The sequence below is a fragment of the Schistocerca serialis genome, chromosome 4, assembly GCF_023864345.2.
Source record: "Schistocerca serialis cubense isolate TAMUIC-IGC-003099 chromosome 4, iqSchSeri2.2, whole genome shotgun sequence".
Taxonomy (NCBI): domain Eukaryota; kingdom Metazoa; phylum Arthropoda; class Insecta; order Orthoptera; family Acrididae; genus Schistocerca; species Schistocerca serialis.
The window spans coordinates 344073979-344092608 of NC_064641.1; positions in this window are offsets into that span (position 1 = coordinate 344073979).

An 18630-nucleotide genomic window follows, 5' to 3' on the forward strand; every position below is an offset into this window, starting at 1 on the left:
AGCTGGTAAATTAAATTTCGTGAAAAGATTACGCCACAACGATAAACACCTTTTTTTAAAAAAAAAAATATGTCTGCCTTATGTACTGTGTCATGTCCGTGATACTCTTTCTCCTACTCCTCCGTAAAACAATACGTGCTCCCCTTCTTTGGACTTTGTTAATGTACTCCGTTAACCCTATCTGGTAAGGATCCCACGCCGCGTACCAGTACTCCAAAAGAGGACGGACAAGCGTAGTGTAGGCAATCTCTTTAGTAGATCAGTTGCATCTTCTAAATGTTCCGCCAATAAAATGCAGTCTTTGGTTCGCCTTCCCCAAAACATTTTCTATGTGTTCTTTCCAATTGAATTTCTTCGTAGTTGTAATTCCTAGGTATTTACGGCCTTTACATTTAATTGATTTATCGCGTAACCGTAGTTGAACTGATTCCTTTTAGCATGCTTGAGGATGACCTCACACTTTTCACCATTTGGGGTCTATTGACAATTTTCGTACCATACAGACATCTTTTCTAAGTCATTTCGCAATTTTTTTTGATCTCCTGATGGCAGGTTCCTTTGGCTTGCTCGATCACCAGATCTGTCTGCAGCGGAGCACTTATGGGATATCATCGGAGGACAACACCAGCGTCATTTTTAAGCAGTCATAAGCATCACTCTATTGACCGACCACGTGCAACAGGCATGGAACTCCGAGACAAAAACTGACATCCAGCACCTGTACAACACAATGCATGCACGTTTGCATGCTTTCATTCAACATTCTGGCGGTTACACCGATTACAACGTATTACTATTTCACGTTTGCTAATATTTGCCTTGCGTTTACGTTAACCTGTGAGCTTGCAATATCAGTAACTTGAATATGTTAGCTAGACAAATGTATTCCCGATATTTAATTACCCTATATTAATGAGCTTTTGGTGTTGCAATTCTTTTTTGTCAGTGTACGTAAACAAGAAGATGCAACGTTCACGGAGTTTCGAGAAAATCGGGTTTGAAAATTTTACTCGTATTTCTACGTATATTCCGCTTGGTCACCAGTACTCTAGAAGAACGCAGCCGAATGTCTTAATCGTTTATTTTCGGGACAGCGAGGTCCTTGGATCAAAATCGCAGCCTGCATTTATTTTTTCCCTTTCCAAGTAATCATTACGGCTGTGCAAACTGTCATTATTGATTTCATATATTATTTTCATCACCTTTGTCCGGAAAAAAGGAGAAATAAATTTTCGTAGTGAGACTGGAAAAAATACGGATACACAAGTACAAGGATACACAAGAACTTTCAATCAAATGAGTATAGTCATTTTCTTTACATTATTTTTTCGAAATGTGTGGCAAGCATAATGCTGACTATACGAATTAGGATGATACTCATCATAGAAACATGGGAAACTATAATTATTGCGACATGCCGAATCTTTGCATGTGTATGGCTTTTATAATGTGTTTATTGTGAAAACAAACTTGGGTTACATTCGTAAGTGATGCTCGGACATCACACAATTTTTCGGCATACCACGCCTATCTGTTGTTATCATTACTTGGAAATGAAACAAGAAAAAAGATAATCGGAAGAGAAATTCGATCCACAGACCTGGCGTTTATGAAACTAAGCGCTTAGTCGCTTGGCTGCGAAATCCCTAATTACTAGCGACCGTACGAATTATGTAAGTACGCGTAACATGTTCGAACTCCAATTTCTCGAAACCAGTTGAGAGTTGCGTCTTGTTCTTTACGTATATTGAAGTCGTGCCCCACACAGCCTGCCAATATTAATCAAATTTGTGACGGGAAGTTCTTATGGTCCCCTTGTGAGTTAAATCTCGAGTTTTCAAAGTTTTTATCGGCCTCTTGATCAGGATCTCATTGGCTGACGTGAAAAATTAGACTGTGACTTACAACTCCGCGGAAATACACTGATACATGTCGACAGATCTTAGACATGGACGTATTCTCTTCACATTTAACATAAATCTAGACCGCACAAAACATCGAGTACCGCGAAAATTTCGCAGGTTCCACATGGTCCTGCATGCTGTGACGGTCCATGTTCTCATTTTCTGCCACAAACAACGAAAAAAATATGACTAAGGGGACTATACATCACACCAAGCGGTGAAAGTCTTAAACTAGTGATCAGTTTCCATTTATTGTAATTACAATAAATGATTTCAGATTACATCATTCACATAGTAAGTCATAGAGAGAGTCTACGAGTCAACATACAAATGAATAATTTTACTAACTTTTGGTTTCAATTATGAAACCTCATTCTGCATTCCTTAATTGTCATCAAATTTTACCATCCTCGACTATAAATTGCTTTCTTATTTATTTTGCTGACACGGAAGACACAAAAGAAAGTTTCTTGTGTGCGGAGTAACTTCATGGAGTTTAATGATAAAGCTTCAGGAAGTCAATAATCTTACTCATGTCTTATTTTTCACGTCATTATTTCATCAAACAGTTGAAAGCAACTAAATGTTTGTTATACGGTGCAGTATTCCAGTGACTGCTAGTTGATCTCCCACCTCCCCCCCCCCCCCCACACACACACACTATTTTTTGGTCGACAACCCTACCGAGAGAACACAGGTAAGCACACAACATTTTTCGTAAAGTGTGGCATGTTTAATTTTCAGGTTTGCAAAATCGTATCTTAAAACACTGAAAAACTGTCATTTAAAAGGCAGTATAATTGAGAATGACTAATGAAATATTCAGGACAGGACGTAAAAAAATGTCGTGTGGCTGGAACCTCCTGTCGGGTAGACCGTTCGCCGAGTGCAAGTCTTTCGATTTGACGCCACTTCGGCGACTTGCGCATCGATGGAGATGAAATGATGATGATAAGGACTACACAAGACCCAATCCCTGAGCGGATGAAATCTCCGACCCAGCCGGGAATCGAACCCGGGCCGTTAGGATTGACATTCTGTCGCGCTGACCACTCAGCTACCGGGGGCGGACAGGACAGGACATACGTAATATTAACACAAACAGCGAACGATCTTTCACACAATATATGTTTGCTGTTTATGTGTATCACCTTGAAATTGATAAAAGTATTCTTAAAATCCATATGTTGGAGTACTGAACAATAACGCATCTGCTCCATGTTGCATAACCAATAAAATCAAATTATATTGTAATTTTGGCTTACGCGAGAGTGGTATTAAATTATACAGGTAATTGAGTAAAACTTCGGACTTCATCGTTTCATTAAAAATATAGTGTACATGCTTTCTTTACCATAAGCAACACTTGTTGGAGTTCTAGTAAGAGGGACAGGTTATTACTTTCATTTGTAAATGTTATGGAGCTTTACAAAAGACCTGAGCTTTTACCTGGAAAAGCAAATCCGAGGGGAGAACAACTTCTTCTTCTTCTCGAGAAGAAACTGAACGGGGGGGGGGGGGGGGGGGGGCTGTGGGGTGCTCCTGACACAACTGATGCAAATCGTGTGGGTAGAACAACAACTTATTATGCAAGAGTGTCTTGAGGATCTACGTTCCAAAAGGGGCTACAAGAATAGACAACAGCAAGGAACATAAATGTAATACATATATTGTAAATTATGAGACTGTGATTGTAATTATCATATACAATATGCACACTTTTGGATATTTCATGGCGTTACGCTACTGTGAAGAAGATATTGACATCCGCTAAACCAATATGAAGCTTCTGAAGATGACAGATCTATCTTTCGAAACCGGTAAAGCAAAATAAAAATAACCGTGAAACTGGCGATTGAATTTCTTTACAAGTATGTTACACTTTCTTATCGAAAACTATAGCAAATGCCTATCACTCGAATGATTGTCTTTTATACTGGTATTGAGCTTTTGATTTTTACATTCTGATTGATAACTGAAAATGTACAAACTCATGCTGCCCCTACAGCCGTCCATAATTGCGGAAGTGTTGCCGGTGCAGGATTTTGAGCACGAACTGACTTCTCGATTATGTCCCACAAATATTCGATGGGTGGCCAAATGTTCTTAAAACCAACTGCGAACCATTTTGGCCCAGTGACATGGCACTTACACTACTCATTACTCTTCTTAATTTGTCACAGCAAGTATTGAGATGTTCAGTTGTAAATATCTTTCACTATTTTCCCATGTACACTCCTGGAAATGGAAAAAAGAACACATTGACACCGGTGTGTCAGACCCACCATACTTGCTCCGGACACTGCGAGAGGGCTGTACAAGCAATGATCACATGTACGGCACAGCGGACACACCAGGAACCGCGGTGTTGGCCGTCGAATGGCGCTAGCTGCGCAGCATTTGTGCACCGCCGCCGTCAGTGTCAGCCAGTTTGCCGTGGCATACGGAGCTCCATCGCAGTCTTTAACACTGGTAGCATGCCGCGACAGCGTGGACGTGAACCGTATGTGCAGTTGACGGACTTTGAGCGAGGGCGTATAGTGGGCATGCGGGAGGCCGGGTGGACGTACCGCCGAATTGCTCAACACGTGGGGCGTGAGGTCTCCACAGTACATCGATGTTGTCGCCAGTGGTCGGCGGAAGGTGCACGTGCCCGTCGACCTGGGACCGGACCGCAGCGACGCACGGATGCACGCCAAGACCGTAGGATCCTACGCAGTGCCGTAGGGGACCGCACCGCCACTTCCCAGCAAATTAGGGACACTGTTGCTCCTGGGGTATCGACGAGGACCATTCGCAACCGTCTCCATGAAGCTGGGCTACGGTCCCGCACACCGTTAGGCCGTCTTCCGCTCACGCCCCAACATCGTGCAGCCCGCCTCCAGTGGTGTCGCGACAGGCGTGAATGGAGGGACGAATGGAGACGTGTCGTCTTCAGCGATGAGAGTGCTTCTGCCTTGGTGCCAATGATGGTCGTATGCATGTTTGGCGCCGTGCAGGTGAGCGCCACAATCAGGACTGCATACGACCGAGGCACACAGGGCCAACACCCGGCATCATGGTGTGGGGAGCGATCTCCTACACTGGCCGTACACCACTGGTGATCGTCGAGGGGACACTGAATAGTGCACGGTACATCCAAACCGTCATCGAACCCATCGTTCTACCATTCCTAGACCGGCAAGGGAACTTGCTGTTCCAACAGGACAATGCACGTCCGCATGTATCCCGTGCCACCCAACGTGCTCTAGAAGGTGTAAGTCAACTACCCTGGCCAGCAAGATCTCCGGATCTGTCCTCCATTGAGCATGTTTGGGACTGGATGAAGCGTCGTCTCACGCGGTCTGCACGTCCAGCACGAACGCTGATCCAACTGAGGCGCCAGGTGGAAATGGCATGGCAAGCCGTTCCACAGGACTACATCCAGCATCTCTACGATCGTCTCCATGGGAGAATAGCAGCCTGCATTGCTTCGAAAGGTGGATATACACTGTACTAGTGCCGACATTGTGCATGCTCTGTTGCCTGTGTCTATGTGCCTGTGGTTCTGTCAGTGTGATCATGTGATGTATCTGACCCCAGGAATGTGTCAATAAAGTTTCCCCTTCCTGGGACAATGAATTCACGGTGTTCTTATTTCAATTTCCAGGAGTGTATATGAAATTTTAGTAGTTAACAAAATTAAGATCGATTGCAATAAAAAATCGTATCATCTTGGGAACTAATTGTGTTTCACAAAAGAGTGTGATTCTGTAATTGCTGTTTGTGTGTTTCGGTGGGTGGGGAGAGAGAGAGAGAGAGAGAGAGAGAGAGAGAGAGAGAGAGATAGAGAGAGAGTGAGAGAGAGGGTTGTCCTCGCTAGAAATTCCACCGTTGTTTGGGAACATGAAGTCCATTAATGGCTGCAGATGGGCTCCAAGTAGCCAAACATAACTATTTCCAGTCAATTATCCGTTCAGTTGGATCAGTTCACTCCATGTAAACACATCCCACACCGTTGTGGCTACCATCTCTACCTTCGATCCAGGCAACATGAGGCCTGCGCCAAACACGAACCCTAACATCCAAGTACAAGTCGACGTTCAAAGTGTGTTGTTTCCCATCGTGTGGCCATAAGTCGGAAACCTTTTCACATGAATCATCTGAGCACAAATGACATCTCCGAGAATGCGTGCCCTTTCATACCTTAGTGTACGCGATACTATTGCCATATGTAGAAGAGCATATGGCAATTCCGCGATCTTTATCAACTCTGTGTACTTTTTTCATTTCAAGTTTAAATAATGCCATTCAAACTTTATGCGCTACAGGCTTTTTCTGAAATTATAAAAATTGCTCGGGAGAAAGAAGGCTTTTCCAAAAATGGAAATGTGTTCCAGAGTGCGTGTAACAAAGAACAAATATTCTATTGAAACATAAATGCGTTGCAATCGAGATAATGTTGCCAGTGCTTTATTTTGCCCTCTGCACGTTTCGTATTAATCTACTACAAACCAATAATTTATTAGTAAAATCTAATTAAGTAGAAGTATTATCAAAAGCAACCTACAAGTTAAATATATAGTATTTTAAAATCTAAGCTACTGGAAACTGACACAGATTTACATTGTGAAGACAGCTATAGCTATTAAGATATTAATTCGCAAATATCCCCTGTTCCATGGTAAAAGATCTTTTGTTTCAAGGTGATGCGTGGCCGACGAAGTATGACTTTACCATCCATACGTTACATGACTATTTTTCAAAATATATAGAATTGTACTTGGCATAATAATCTGTACCGAAAAAATTAATAACACATTCATAATAGCTGTTATGTATTACACAGCACTTCTACATCTACATCTACGTGATTACTCTACTATTCACAATAAATTACCTGGCAGAGGATTCAATGAACCACCTTCATTCAAGCTGCCTCTCTACCGTTCCACTCACGAACGGTGCGAGGGAAATACGAGTTTTAAATTTTTCTGTGCGGTCCTGATTTCTCTAATTTTATCGTGATGATGATTTAGTTGTGCTCTGAGCATAATTCTACCAGGCTGCTTCCTCTTCCATTTCTTACCCCTAATCCATATTCACCTACTACGTTTCCTTCTCTCCCTTTTCCTACTACCCAATTCCAGTCACCCATGACTATTAAATTTTCGTCTCTCTTCACTATCTGAATAATTTCTTTTATTTCATCATACATCTCTTCAATTTTTTCGTCATCTGCAGAGATAGTTGGCATATAAACTTGTACTACTGTCGTAGGCGTGGGCTTCGTGTCTAGCTTGGCCACAATAATGCGTACATTATGCTGTTGTAGTAGCTTACCCGCACTCCTACTTCGTTTATTCATTATTAAACCTACTCCTGCATCACCCCTATTTGATTTTGTTTTTATAAACCTGTTTTCGCCTGACCAAACGTGTTGTTCCTCCTGCCACCGAACTTCACTAATTCCCACTATATCTAACTTTAACCTATCCATTTCCCTTTTTAAATTTTCTAACCTACCTGCCCGATTAAGGGATCTGACATTCCACGCTCCGATCCGTAGAACGCAAATTTTCTTTCTCTTGATAACGACGTCCTCTTGAGCAGTCCCCGCCCAGAGATCCGAATGGGGGACTATTTTACCTCCGGAATATTTTACCCAAGAGGACGCCATTCATCATTTAACCATACAGTAAAGCTGCATGCCCTCGGGGAAAATTACGGATGTAGTTTCCCCTTGCCTTCAGCCGTTCGTAGTACCAGCGCAGTAAGGCCGTTTTGGTTAGTGTTGTATACATGGAAGAAGCCTGGAGATACTAGACGGTTTCAGATAGATTATATAATGGTAAGACAGAGATTTAGGAACCAGGTTTTAATTTGTAAGACATTTCCAGGGGCAGATGTGGACTCTGAGCACAATCTATTAGTTATGAACTGTAGATTAAAACTGAAGAAACTGTAAAAAGGTGGGAATTTAAGGAGATGGGACCTGGATAAACTGATGAAACCAAAGGTTGTACAGAGTTTCAGGGAGAGCATAAGGGAACAATTGACAGGAATGGGGGAAAGAAATACAGTAGAAGAAGAATGGGTAGCTTTGAGGGATGTAGTAGTGCAGGCAGCAGAGGACCAAGTAAGTAAAAAGACGAGGGCTAGTAGAAATCCTTGGGTAACAGAAGAAATATTGAATTTAATTGATGAAAGGAGAAAATACAAAAATGGAGTAAGTGAGGCAGGCAAAAAGGAATACAAACGTCTCAAAAATGAGATCGACAGGAAGTGCAAAATGGCTAAGCAGGGATGGCTAGAGGACAAATGTAAGGATGTAGAGGCTTATCTCACTAGGGGTAAGATAGGTACAGCCTACAGGAGAATTAAAGAGACGTTTGGAAAAAAGAGAACCACTTGTTTGAATATCAAGAGCTTAGATGGAAACCCAGTTCTAAGCAAAGAAGGGAAAGCAGAAAGGTGGATAGAGTATATAGAGGGTCCATACAAGGGCGATGTACTTGAGGACAGTATTATGGAAATGGAAGATGAAATGGGAGATATGATACTGCGTGAAGAGTTTGACGGAGCACTGAAAGACCTAGGTCGAAACAAGGCCCCGGTAGTTGACCACATTCCATTAGAACTACTGACAGCCTTGGTAGAGCCAGTCCTGACAAAACTCTACCATCTGGAGAGCAAGATGTATGAAACAGGCGAAATACCCTCAGACTTCAAGAAGAATATAATAATTCCTATCATAAAGAAAGCAGGTGTTGACAGAGGTGAAAATTAACGAACTCTTAGTTTAATAAATCACGGCTGCAGAATACTAACGCGAATTCTTTACAGACGAATGGAAAAACTAGTAGAAGCCGTCCTCGGGGAAGACCAGTTTGGATTCCGTAGAAAGATTGGAACACGTGAGGCAATACTGACCTACGACTTATCTTAGAAGCTATATTAAGGAAAAGCAAACCTATGTTTCTAGCATTTGTAGACTTAGAGAAAACTTTTGACAATGTTGACTGGAATACTCTCTTTCAAATTCTGAAGGTGGCAGGAGTAAAATACAGGGAGCGAAAGGCTATTTACAATTTGTACAGAAACCAGATGGCAGTTATAAGAGTCGAGGGACATGAAAGTGAAGCAGTGGTTGGGAAGGGAGTGAGACAGGGTTGTAGCCTCTCCCCGATGTTATTGAATCTGTATATTGAGCAAGCAGTGAAGGAAACAACAGAAAAATTCGGAGTAGGTATTAAAATCCATGGAGAAGAAATAAAAGCTTTGAGGTTCGGCGATGACGTTGTAATTGGAAGAGCAGTTGAAAGGAGTGGATAGCGTCTTGAAAGGAGGATATAAGATGAACATCAACAAAAGAAAAACGAGGATAGTGGAATGTAGGCTAATTAAGTCCGGTGATGTTGAGGGAATTACATTAGGATATGAGACACTTAAAGTAGTAAAGAAGTTTTGCTATTTGGGGAGCAAAATAACTGATGACGGTCGAAGTAGGGAGGATATAAAATGTAGACTGGCAATGGCAAGGAAAGCGTTTCTGAAGAAGAGAAATTTGTTAACATCGAGTGTCAGGAAGTCGTTTCTGAAAGTATTTGTATGTAGGTGTAGCCATGTATGGAATTGAAACATGGACGATAAATAGTTTAGAAGATAATAGAAGCTTTAGAAATGTGGTGCTACAGAAGAATGCTGAAGATTAGATGGGTAGATCACGTAACTAATGAGGAGGTATTGAATATGATTGGGGAGAAGAGAAGTTTGTAGCACAACTTGACTAGAAGAAGGGATCGGTGGTAGGACATCTTCTGAGGTATCAAGGGATCACCAATTTAGTATTGGAGGGTAGCGTGGAGCGTAAAAATCGTAGAGGAAGACCAGGAGATGAATACACCAAGCAGATTCAGTACTGCGAGATGAAGAAGCTTGCACAGGATAGAGTAGCATGGAGAGCTGCATCAAAGCAGTCTCAGGACTGAAGACCACAACAACAACATCGTGATCATTTCTCCCTATGTAGATGGGTGCCATCAGAATGTTTTTGCAGTCGGAGGAGAAAACTGGTGATTGAAATTTCACGAGAAGATCTCGTCGCCACTCCCGTTGCCACTCCAATTCACGTATCATGTTCGTGGCACTATCCCGCCTATTTCGCGATAATACAAACCGAGCTGCCCTTCTTTCTACTTTTGCGATATCATACGTCAGTCCCATCTGATTCAGATCCCACACCGCACAGCAATACTCCAGAATAGGGCGGACAAGCGTGGTGTAAGCAGCCTCTTTAGTAGACTGTTGCACCTTCTAAGTGTTCTGCCAATGAATCGCAACATTATCTATCTGACCGTTCCTATTTAGTTTATTTGTGATAGTAGTCCCTAAGTATTTAGTTGAATTTACAGCCTTCATATTTGTGTGATTTGTGGCGTGATCGAGGATTAGCGGATTTCTTTTAGTACTCATGTGAATAAATTCATATAGGGTAAACCTTGGTAAGTTCGTATCATTGCTTATTTCGTGATACTTTGTCGATTCGTCTTCAGGGATTTATCAACCACGCTAGAAGTGCAGTCTCCTACCTGCACCGGCATTTCACGCCGCGCTACCAGCGGCCTTGGCAGCACAGTGAGTTGTTTTCTTCCGTTGGTGGTAGTTGTCTTCGGCTTTAGCGCTGCAGAATCCCACGTGTTTTCAAAGTGCTGATTACTCCTCATATTAACAAGGTTACATTTTGTGATTTTGCACAGTTGTTTATGTGATATAAATAAATTTTTCTGATTAAGTTTTGTGTTTTTGTGTTCGTTAGTTTAGACGTAATAGACGAAGCTGCACCAGTAAAAATCTTAGCATTTTAACTGCCATTTTGCCCACCCTAGACTGGTTTCGCAAATACTGGCTAATAAACGTATTTAAAAGCGGATATTTAACTATTTGTAGTAGCATGCCCATGGTATAGATAGAGCACTTCATTTTAAACCTGATAATTTATTAAATATACGTATCACGAATTAACCAAGCTATCACGAACTTAACCAGTTTTTTTATTCTGCATGTTAGATGCCTCCAAAATATCGCAGATATGCCAACCAAAATATTATTACAGCAGCAAGGTTGGTAAAAGACGAGAAGTACTGAATTTATAAGGCTTCAAAGCAATGTGAAGTGCCATGGTCTACCCTGAAAGACCTTCTTCGCAGGACTGAAGGTGAATGTGTAGGGCTACCTAAATTGGGGAAACCGTTTGCTTTACCTGTACAAATGGTACAAAGAATATGCAGTTACATACTTTCCATGCAGGAATTAGGATTCGAATTGACTGTAATTCAGATTCGAAAACTGGCGTATAAGCTAGCTACAGTAACTGGTAGAAAACTTCCCTTCAATGAAGAAGAACAAGCTGCAGGGGACTGGTGGTGGAAAGATTTTAAAACACGTTGTGGGCTTACGTTAAGAGTGCTTGAAAATATAGCTGCTTATAGGTCTTCAGTGGGAAGCAGGTCAATAATTACTGACTTTTGTCAAAAATTAGAAGCATTTGTCACAGAACTAGGAGTTCAAGATCTTCCAGATCTAGTATGGAATTGCCATGAGACAGGGCTCTCATATATGGTGAAAGCATCCAAGAACGTTACAGAAATTGGCAAAAAGTATGTATATAGCTGAACGTTTGCTGATCGAGGTGAAAATCACACATTGCTTTCCTGTGTCAGTGCTAGTGGTCACTGGATACCACCTATGGTGATATTTAAGAGTGTTTGAATGTCAGAAGATCTTCTGAAAGACGTAATTCCTGGCACCATTGTGAAACTATCACCTAAAGGGTGGATAAATGGAGAACTTTTTTTGGAATGGTTCAATCACTTCATACAATGTATAACTCCTGCTATACCTATAATTTTAGTAATGGATTCCCGTGGATCCCATATTTCAATGGAGTCATTGATCTGGCCAAGAACAACCTGATCTTTCTTCTGACATTTCCTTCTTACACTACTCACATTCTGCAACCATTGGATGTAGGGGTATATAGGCAACTTAAAAGATCACGGGGAAAATTAAAACTAAGAAAAAGGAAGTGTATAAAGAGGAGAACATGCGGGAACAATCTTTAGCTTTTCTTCCTTTCTTTGGCAACACTTCGTTTAAAATAGCAAGAATCCTCCGAAAATTTCATATACAAGTGGTTCCCGCCCACCATCAAAGATTGCAGACCTTTTGGGGTCAGTAAAGGACAATCTGCTACTACTAAAGGCCGGAATTTACAACATACCATGCCAATCTGGTATGGCTTATATACGTCAAACCACACGCACGGTGAAAGAACGCTGCACTGAACATCAACGTTACACCCGCCTTTTGCAGTGCTGAACATCGTATTTCTACTGGCCATTCAATGGAGTATGAGAAAACAATGATTTTGACCACAGAACATCTTTCTGGGACTCCATTATTAAAGAATCCATAGAAATACGTCTCGTGGAAAATCTGTTGAATCGTGACAGCGGCTACCAGATGGACAGTGCATGGAATCCCATCATCTCCACGATTTACTCAAATCGAAGACGACAGAGTACGCCGACGGCCGCGGCAAACAGCAACGCAGAGGGCGACTGAGTTTCCCTATTCCATCAGGGAGGGCACTTTCGGCGGGCAGTGTGGTCAATCTATCAAGTTTTCGACACATGGGCGGAATAGTTACGGGGCGCTATATATTGCGGAGCGGAGGACGTTTTGGCCACCCTTACCGTCACCTGTGCTACCACTTATGTCGCCCTCAAATCCCCATCCCATACGATCTCCTGGCCCACATTCACCGCACCTGCTCCACCTACTTGATTGCCACTGACCGCAGTATTCACAGCCGTGCTTCTGCCGACCTCCAGCAGTGGCATCGGTTTATCACCACCCTCAACGGAGACCTGAATCCCCTCCCGCAGGACACCTGACCCAAATCCAACACCACTCCCGACATGATCCTCGCCTCTCCCGACGCCCTTGGGCCCATCATTGCAGATGTCCTTGACCTCATTGGCAGTGACCATGTTCCAATTCTCCTCACTATCTCTAATGGTCGCCATCCCTGCCCTGCTCCTCGCCCTGACATCCCTCCTAAACTTGTCTGCGATTACTCCCGTGCCAACTGGGATGCCTACCGGGACTCCATTCACACCCAGGTCGAAGGCCACGTCCTTACCCTCCAATCTCTTGATGACATCTCCTGCACTGCTGCCTTCCTGCACCAGACCTTGTCTGACACCATCGCCACCCACATCCCTACCACAGCCATCCACCCTCACTGCCCAGCCCTGCCCCGACAGGCTGTCCTTCTCCTTCGTGAATCCCGCCGCCTCTACTGCTCTTTTCTCTGCACATGGGACTGGGACACACTCACCCACCACCAGTAATTACAACGACAACATGCTTACTGCGAATAAACACCGCAATTGGCGACAGACATGTACACAACTCAACACCACGCTCCCAATAAACTCTTCCAAATATTGGTCTTCTTTCCACCACCTTACTGGGAATCGCCCCACTCCCCAGTACCCTCTCCTTCTTGATGACCATCCCTTTCCTGACAACCTCAGTAAGGCCAACCACTTTGCCTTCACCTATCTGATGTTTCTTTCATCCCAGATGATCCCCAATTTTATTATTCCCTCTTCCCTGACCTCATCGACTGTACAGATACCTCCGTTCCTCCCCTTGCTCCTAGCTTCCAGTACACTGTTCTCCCTCATTCCTTGCAGTCCCTACCAACCTCTACAACGTAATTCTTGCCACTGGCTTCTACCCCAACCTGTGGAAAACCTCCCATATCCTGATGTTCTCCAAACCCAACAAGCCTCCATCTGATGCCTCTTCCTATCGCCATATATGTCTCACCTCAGTGTTCAGCAAGCTCCTGGAATCCATCCTTACCCGGTGCATCAATCACCACCTCCACTGACACCACCTCATCCCCAACACCAAATGTGGCTTCCTTCTCTGCCAATGACCATCTCCTACACCTCACTCATCTCCTCTCCCTCCAGCTTAACTCCTGTCACTCCACCATTTTTGTCTCCCTCAACCTCAAAAAGGCCTAAGACCATGTCTGGCTTCCTGGTCTCCTATTTAAACTCCAGACCTACGCCCTTCCTGTCAATTATGTCCGTCTGATTGCCTCCTTCCTCTTATGCTGCCTCTCCTATGTTACCATCCATAACGACGATTACCACACCTTCTATCCCTTTGCGGGTGTGCCCCATGGCTCTGTCCTCTCCCCTCTCCTCTACCTCCTATACATGGCAGATATGCCCCAACCCCCCAACCCCTCCAGTACACCTCCTGCAGTATGCCGATGACACCGCCTGCCTTGCCTCACTCCTACCCTTCAATGGTCCCAACACCTTCTCCAGAATCACCATGAACTTTTTGCTGCATGGTGTAACCAGTGGCTACTGAAAGTCAATCCTTCCAAGACACAGGCAATCATCATAGATTGTCACCTGGATCCCTCATCTCTGCTCTATCCAATCCAAAGCCCACAGCTGCCTCTGACTACTCAAACTCCTCTCTGGCCAGACGTGGTGGTTGAACTCCTCTACCATCCTCCACACCTACAAATCCTTAATCTATCCCATCCTCTGTTATGACAGTCCCGCCTGGATATCTGCCCCCCCCCCCAAATTCTATAAGTCCCTCCAGATCCTCAACCATCATGCACTCCACCTCGCCTTCTGTATACACCTCCCATCCCCCACATGGATCCTCTATGACCTGATTCCTTTCCCCCATCTTCTCCTGTTCCTCAAACATATCCACATCCTCTACACCTCCCACTGCCTTGATTCCCCTCATCCACTGGTTGCTCCTCTCCTCTCCAACCCCTGCCTCTGCCATGCCTTCCGTGTTATGTCCCCCCTACCCTCCATCTCTACACCCTTCATCTCCTTACTCAAGGTGGCTTCCATTGACTCCCCCTCTCAGATGATGCCCTCTCCCCCTCCCTTTATCCCACCTATCAACTCTGATCCTCACCTCCCCCTCCCTTCCTCTGTCCTTTTCCTGGGCTCTCTCTCCCCCCTTCCATCCTTTTCTTCCCCACCTACCTTCTCTCTGCCTCCCTTCTCTCCCCCGAGTCCTTTTGCGTTCCCCTCCTCTGCCTTTCCCCATTCCCTCTCATGTCTGCCCTGCCCCCTTATGAGTCCTATACCTATGTCGGTCCCCCCCCCCCCCCCAACCACTTTGTTTTTCCTCTCCTCCCCCTTTTTTTCCCTCATCTGTCCAGGTCCCCCCCCCCCCATCTGCCCTTGACTGTGGTGTGTCATCTTTGTGCCGACTTTTTAGTGCAGTGTTTCCAGTGAGTGAGTGAGTGATAAGTATTGTGCGTCTTTTCCGAACAGAAACCAGACTGTCGCTGTGTTTTTAACTGTCTGTCTATTATTTTACCTGTCTGCTTCCTGTGTATTTTATTAGCATCGCCAACCCTTTGTTTTATGTTTTAACTTTCTACAATTTTCCGCCGTTTTTACAATTTGAGTCACCGTTTTATCGCCTGCTTTTATTGTTTATATCTTCTTCTTACGTTTTAAAATTCTGTAGGCTGAAGAGCGGCGTACTAGGCTGCTGCCAGCCCGCCCCCTTCGGGGGGAATCGACAATCAATAAAGGAAAAAGGAAATAAAAAAGTTTTCTCCAGTCTGCGACGGCTCACCTGAGGATGACTGGCAGGTGCCCAGTTGAAATATCGTGCGAGGTACTAAACGACGACCGGCTGCAAGCCCGAAATTTGTTCGAACGGAATGAAAGTGTCACCCTGCAGCCGAGTGCGCCGTGACGTGAAACTTACTCGTAGATTACATTTGTTTGCCGGCCCGAGAATCGAACTTGGGACCTTTGCCTTCCGCGTGCAAATGCTCTATCAATTTTTTTTTATTTTTTTTATTTTTTGTGAATAAACTCGTGTAAGGAAAATTGGTTACAGGATTAAGAGAAAAAAGGAAGTTAAGGACACTGGGAAGACTTGCTGCGCTATGTTCCACGTTGTCTCGCCGTCATAACACCGTCCGTTCTATCGTTGGAGGGTATGTTGGGGGGAGTCATCCTGTCTTGGTTGACATTTCGTCGATATTCCACTTCCTGGGCAGGTTGGCGAAAATACTTCGCGAATAGTTCGCGAAATTGGCCCATTAGTGTCGACGTCAGCGTAAGGTGTGGTGCTCTAGTTGGAGACGTATCCAGAAATCCGCCGGATAGACGATGCCGTCCCGGGTATAGTAATAGATAGCGATGCCCCTGATCAATGCTATAGCGTACCACCAAGTTACCCAAGCACGGCACGCAAACCGTCGTCATAGCTTTATTTTCGCCACTACCTCGTCTCCTACCTAACTTCGCAGAAGCTCTCCTGCGAAATTTGCACACAGTTCTAATCTGCCAGTAATTTTCATATCAGCGTAAACTTAGTTGCAGGATGAAAACTCATTCCGGAAACATCCCCCAAGCTGTGGCTAAACCATATCTCCACAATATCCTTTCTTCCACGCAATATCCTTTCTTTCAGGAGTGATAGTCTTGCAAGTTTCGCAGGAGAACTTCTGTGAAGTTTTGGAGGTAGGAGACGAGGTACTGCTGGAAGTAGATCTGTGAGGTCTTATCATGAGTGCTTGGGTAGCTCAGTCGGTAGAGCACTTGCCCGCAAAAGGAAAATCCTAGTCTCTCCTTTTTTCGTCGACGCATCACAAACAATCTAACACTTGGTGCTGAGAAACTGTGTCTCGCTCTCTGTCTGTGGACAATGAAGATGGGCCTCTTTAGCACAGCCGTGTTTCTCTATCCCAGTTCTAAATTATTTATGTTACCCAATCCTAGCGGTTTTTTTACATTGTGTCAAACAATTTGTTTTCCAGTGCGTCACCTTGCTAGTGGTATCATATGACTTCAGAGGCGTCCTAAGTTCTCTGTTCCTCATTCCACTCTCACATTTCATCTATTATTCCGATTTGCTTTGTCTAGTTATTTCTGGTTTGGGAAACCGACCACGTAACACCCGCCTCTGAACCATTCTTTTATTTTCGTCATTTCTTTTCCGACGTATTTATTGAACATCAGGATAGAAAGTCTGCACAACCTTTTTAATCCTAGCACTTCGTTCTTGGTCTTCAAATTTTATTGTTCCCTCTTGGTTCTTGTGTATATTGTATATGAATCGTCTTTCCCTATAGCTTACTCGTACTTTTCTCACGATTTCGAACATCTTGCACCGTTTTACACTGTCGAACGCTTTTTCTAGGTCTACAAAACCTATCAGCGTGTCTCGTTTTTTTCTTCCTTCTAGCATCCATTATCAAGCGGAGCGTCAGAACTGCCTCTCTAGTGCATGGGCTGGTAAGCTGATTGTGCGGTAGTTCTCCCACTTAACCGCCCTTGCTATCTTCGGAATTGTGCGGACAGTATTCCTTCGACAGTTTGATTGTACGTTTCCAGCTCACAGATTCTATACACCTGCTTTAATATTCATTTGGTCACCACTTGTCCCTGTGATCTGAGAAGTTGCGATGGAATGCTATCCGTTCCTTCTGTCTTATTTGATCTCAAGTTTTCCAGACCAACTCTGATCAATACTGGATCCTCTATATCGTCCAAATGGTCTCCAAGTTCTCCTATCTCGTCATCAGACAAGTCCCAAGCCCTCACCCACACTGAAGTCGTCAGCGTACTCTTTCCATTTATCCGCTCTCTCCTCTGTGTTTAACAGTGGAATTCCCATTGCACTCTTAATGTTATGGCCCTTGTTTTTACTTTCACTGAAGGTTTTTTATCTTTGTCTGTTTTGTCACATCTTTCTTGCTACCCCGCACTTCCTATAGATTTATACTACTTTACTCCTGTCTTTGCCTGGACGTTTTTGCACTTCCTTCTATCGTCGATCAGCTAAAGTGTTTCTGCTGTTACCCAAGGTTTCTTCCCAGTTTCTTCCTCGTACCTATGGTTTTCTCTCCAACATCTATGATCGCTATTTTTAGAGATGTCCATTCTCTTCAAACGAAATGCCTACTGGTATTCCATATCGCAGTATCGATTTCCTTAGTGAACGTCAATCGTGTGCCATCATTCCTCAGTACTTCAGTTTCCCGCTTCCTTCCACATTGATTCCTAGAGATTACTCTCTTAAACTTGTGTCTACTCTTCATCATTACTAAATTGTGATATGGGTATCAACTCCCGTGTACGCCTTACGCCTAACTTCGGAACCTCTGTCTCATCATGATATAATCCAACTGGAATCTTTCTGATCTCTGAGTGTTTTATCGTACACCTCCTCCCCTTGTGATTCTCGAACAGAGTATTCACCATTGCAATCTCTTTCCTACTACCAAGCACATACTCTAATCTACCGTCACTCTTTCGTTTCCATTCATTTTATACAATGGCATTCCATTTCCCCACGATTATTAGATTTTCATTTCCCTTTAAATACTGAATTACCAGTCCAATACGCTCACATATTTTCTCTAGTTCTTCATCTTCTGCTTGTGGCGTTGGCATGTATACTTGAACTACCGTTGTCGGCGTTGGTTTGTTGCCGAACCTGATGAGAATAGCCCTATCACTGTACTTTTCACAGTAGCTCTCTCTCCCTGGCATACTTTCCTATTCGTAACGAATCCTAAAACCCTTCCGACCCTACATGCTCCGACTCGTAGAATGTTATCCCGTCGTTGGATATTCTATCTTTTTCTCATTAT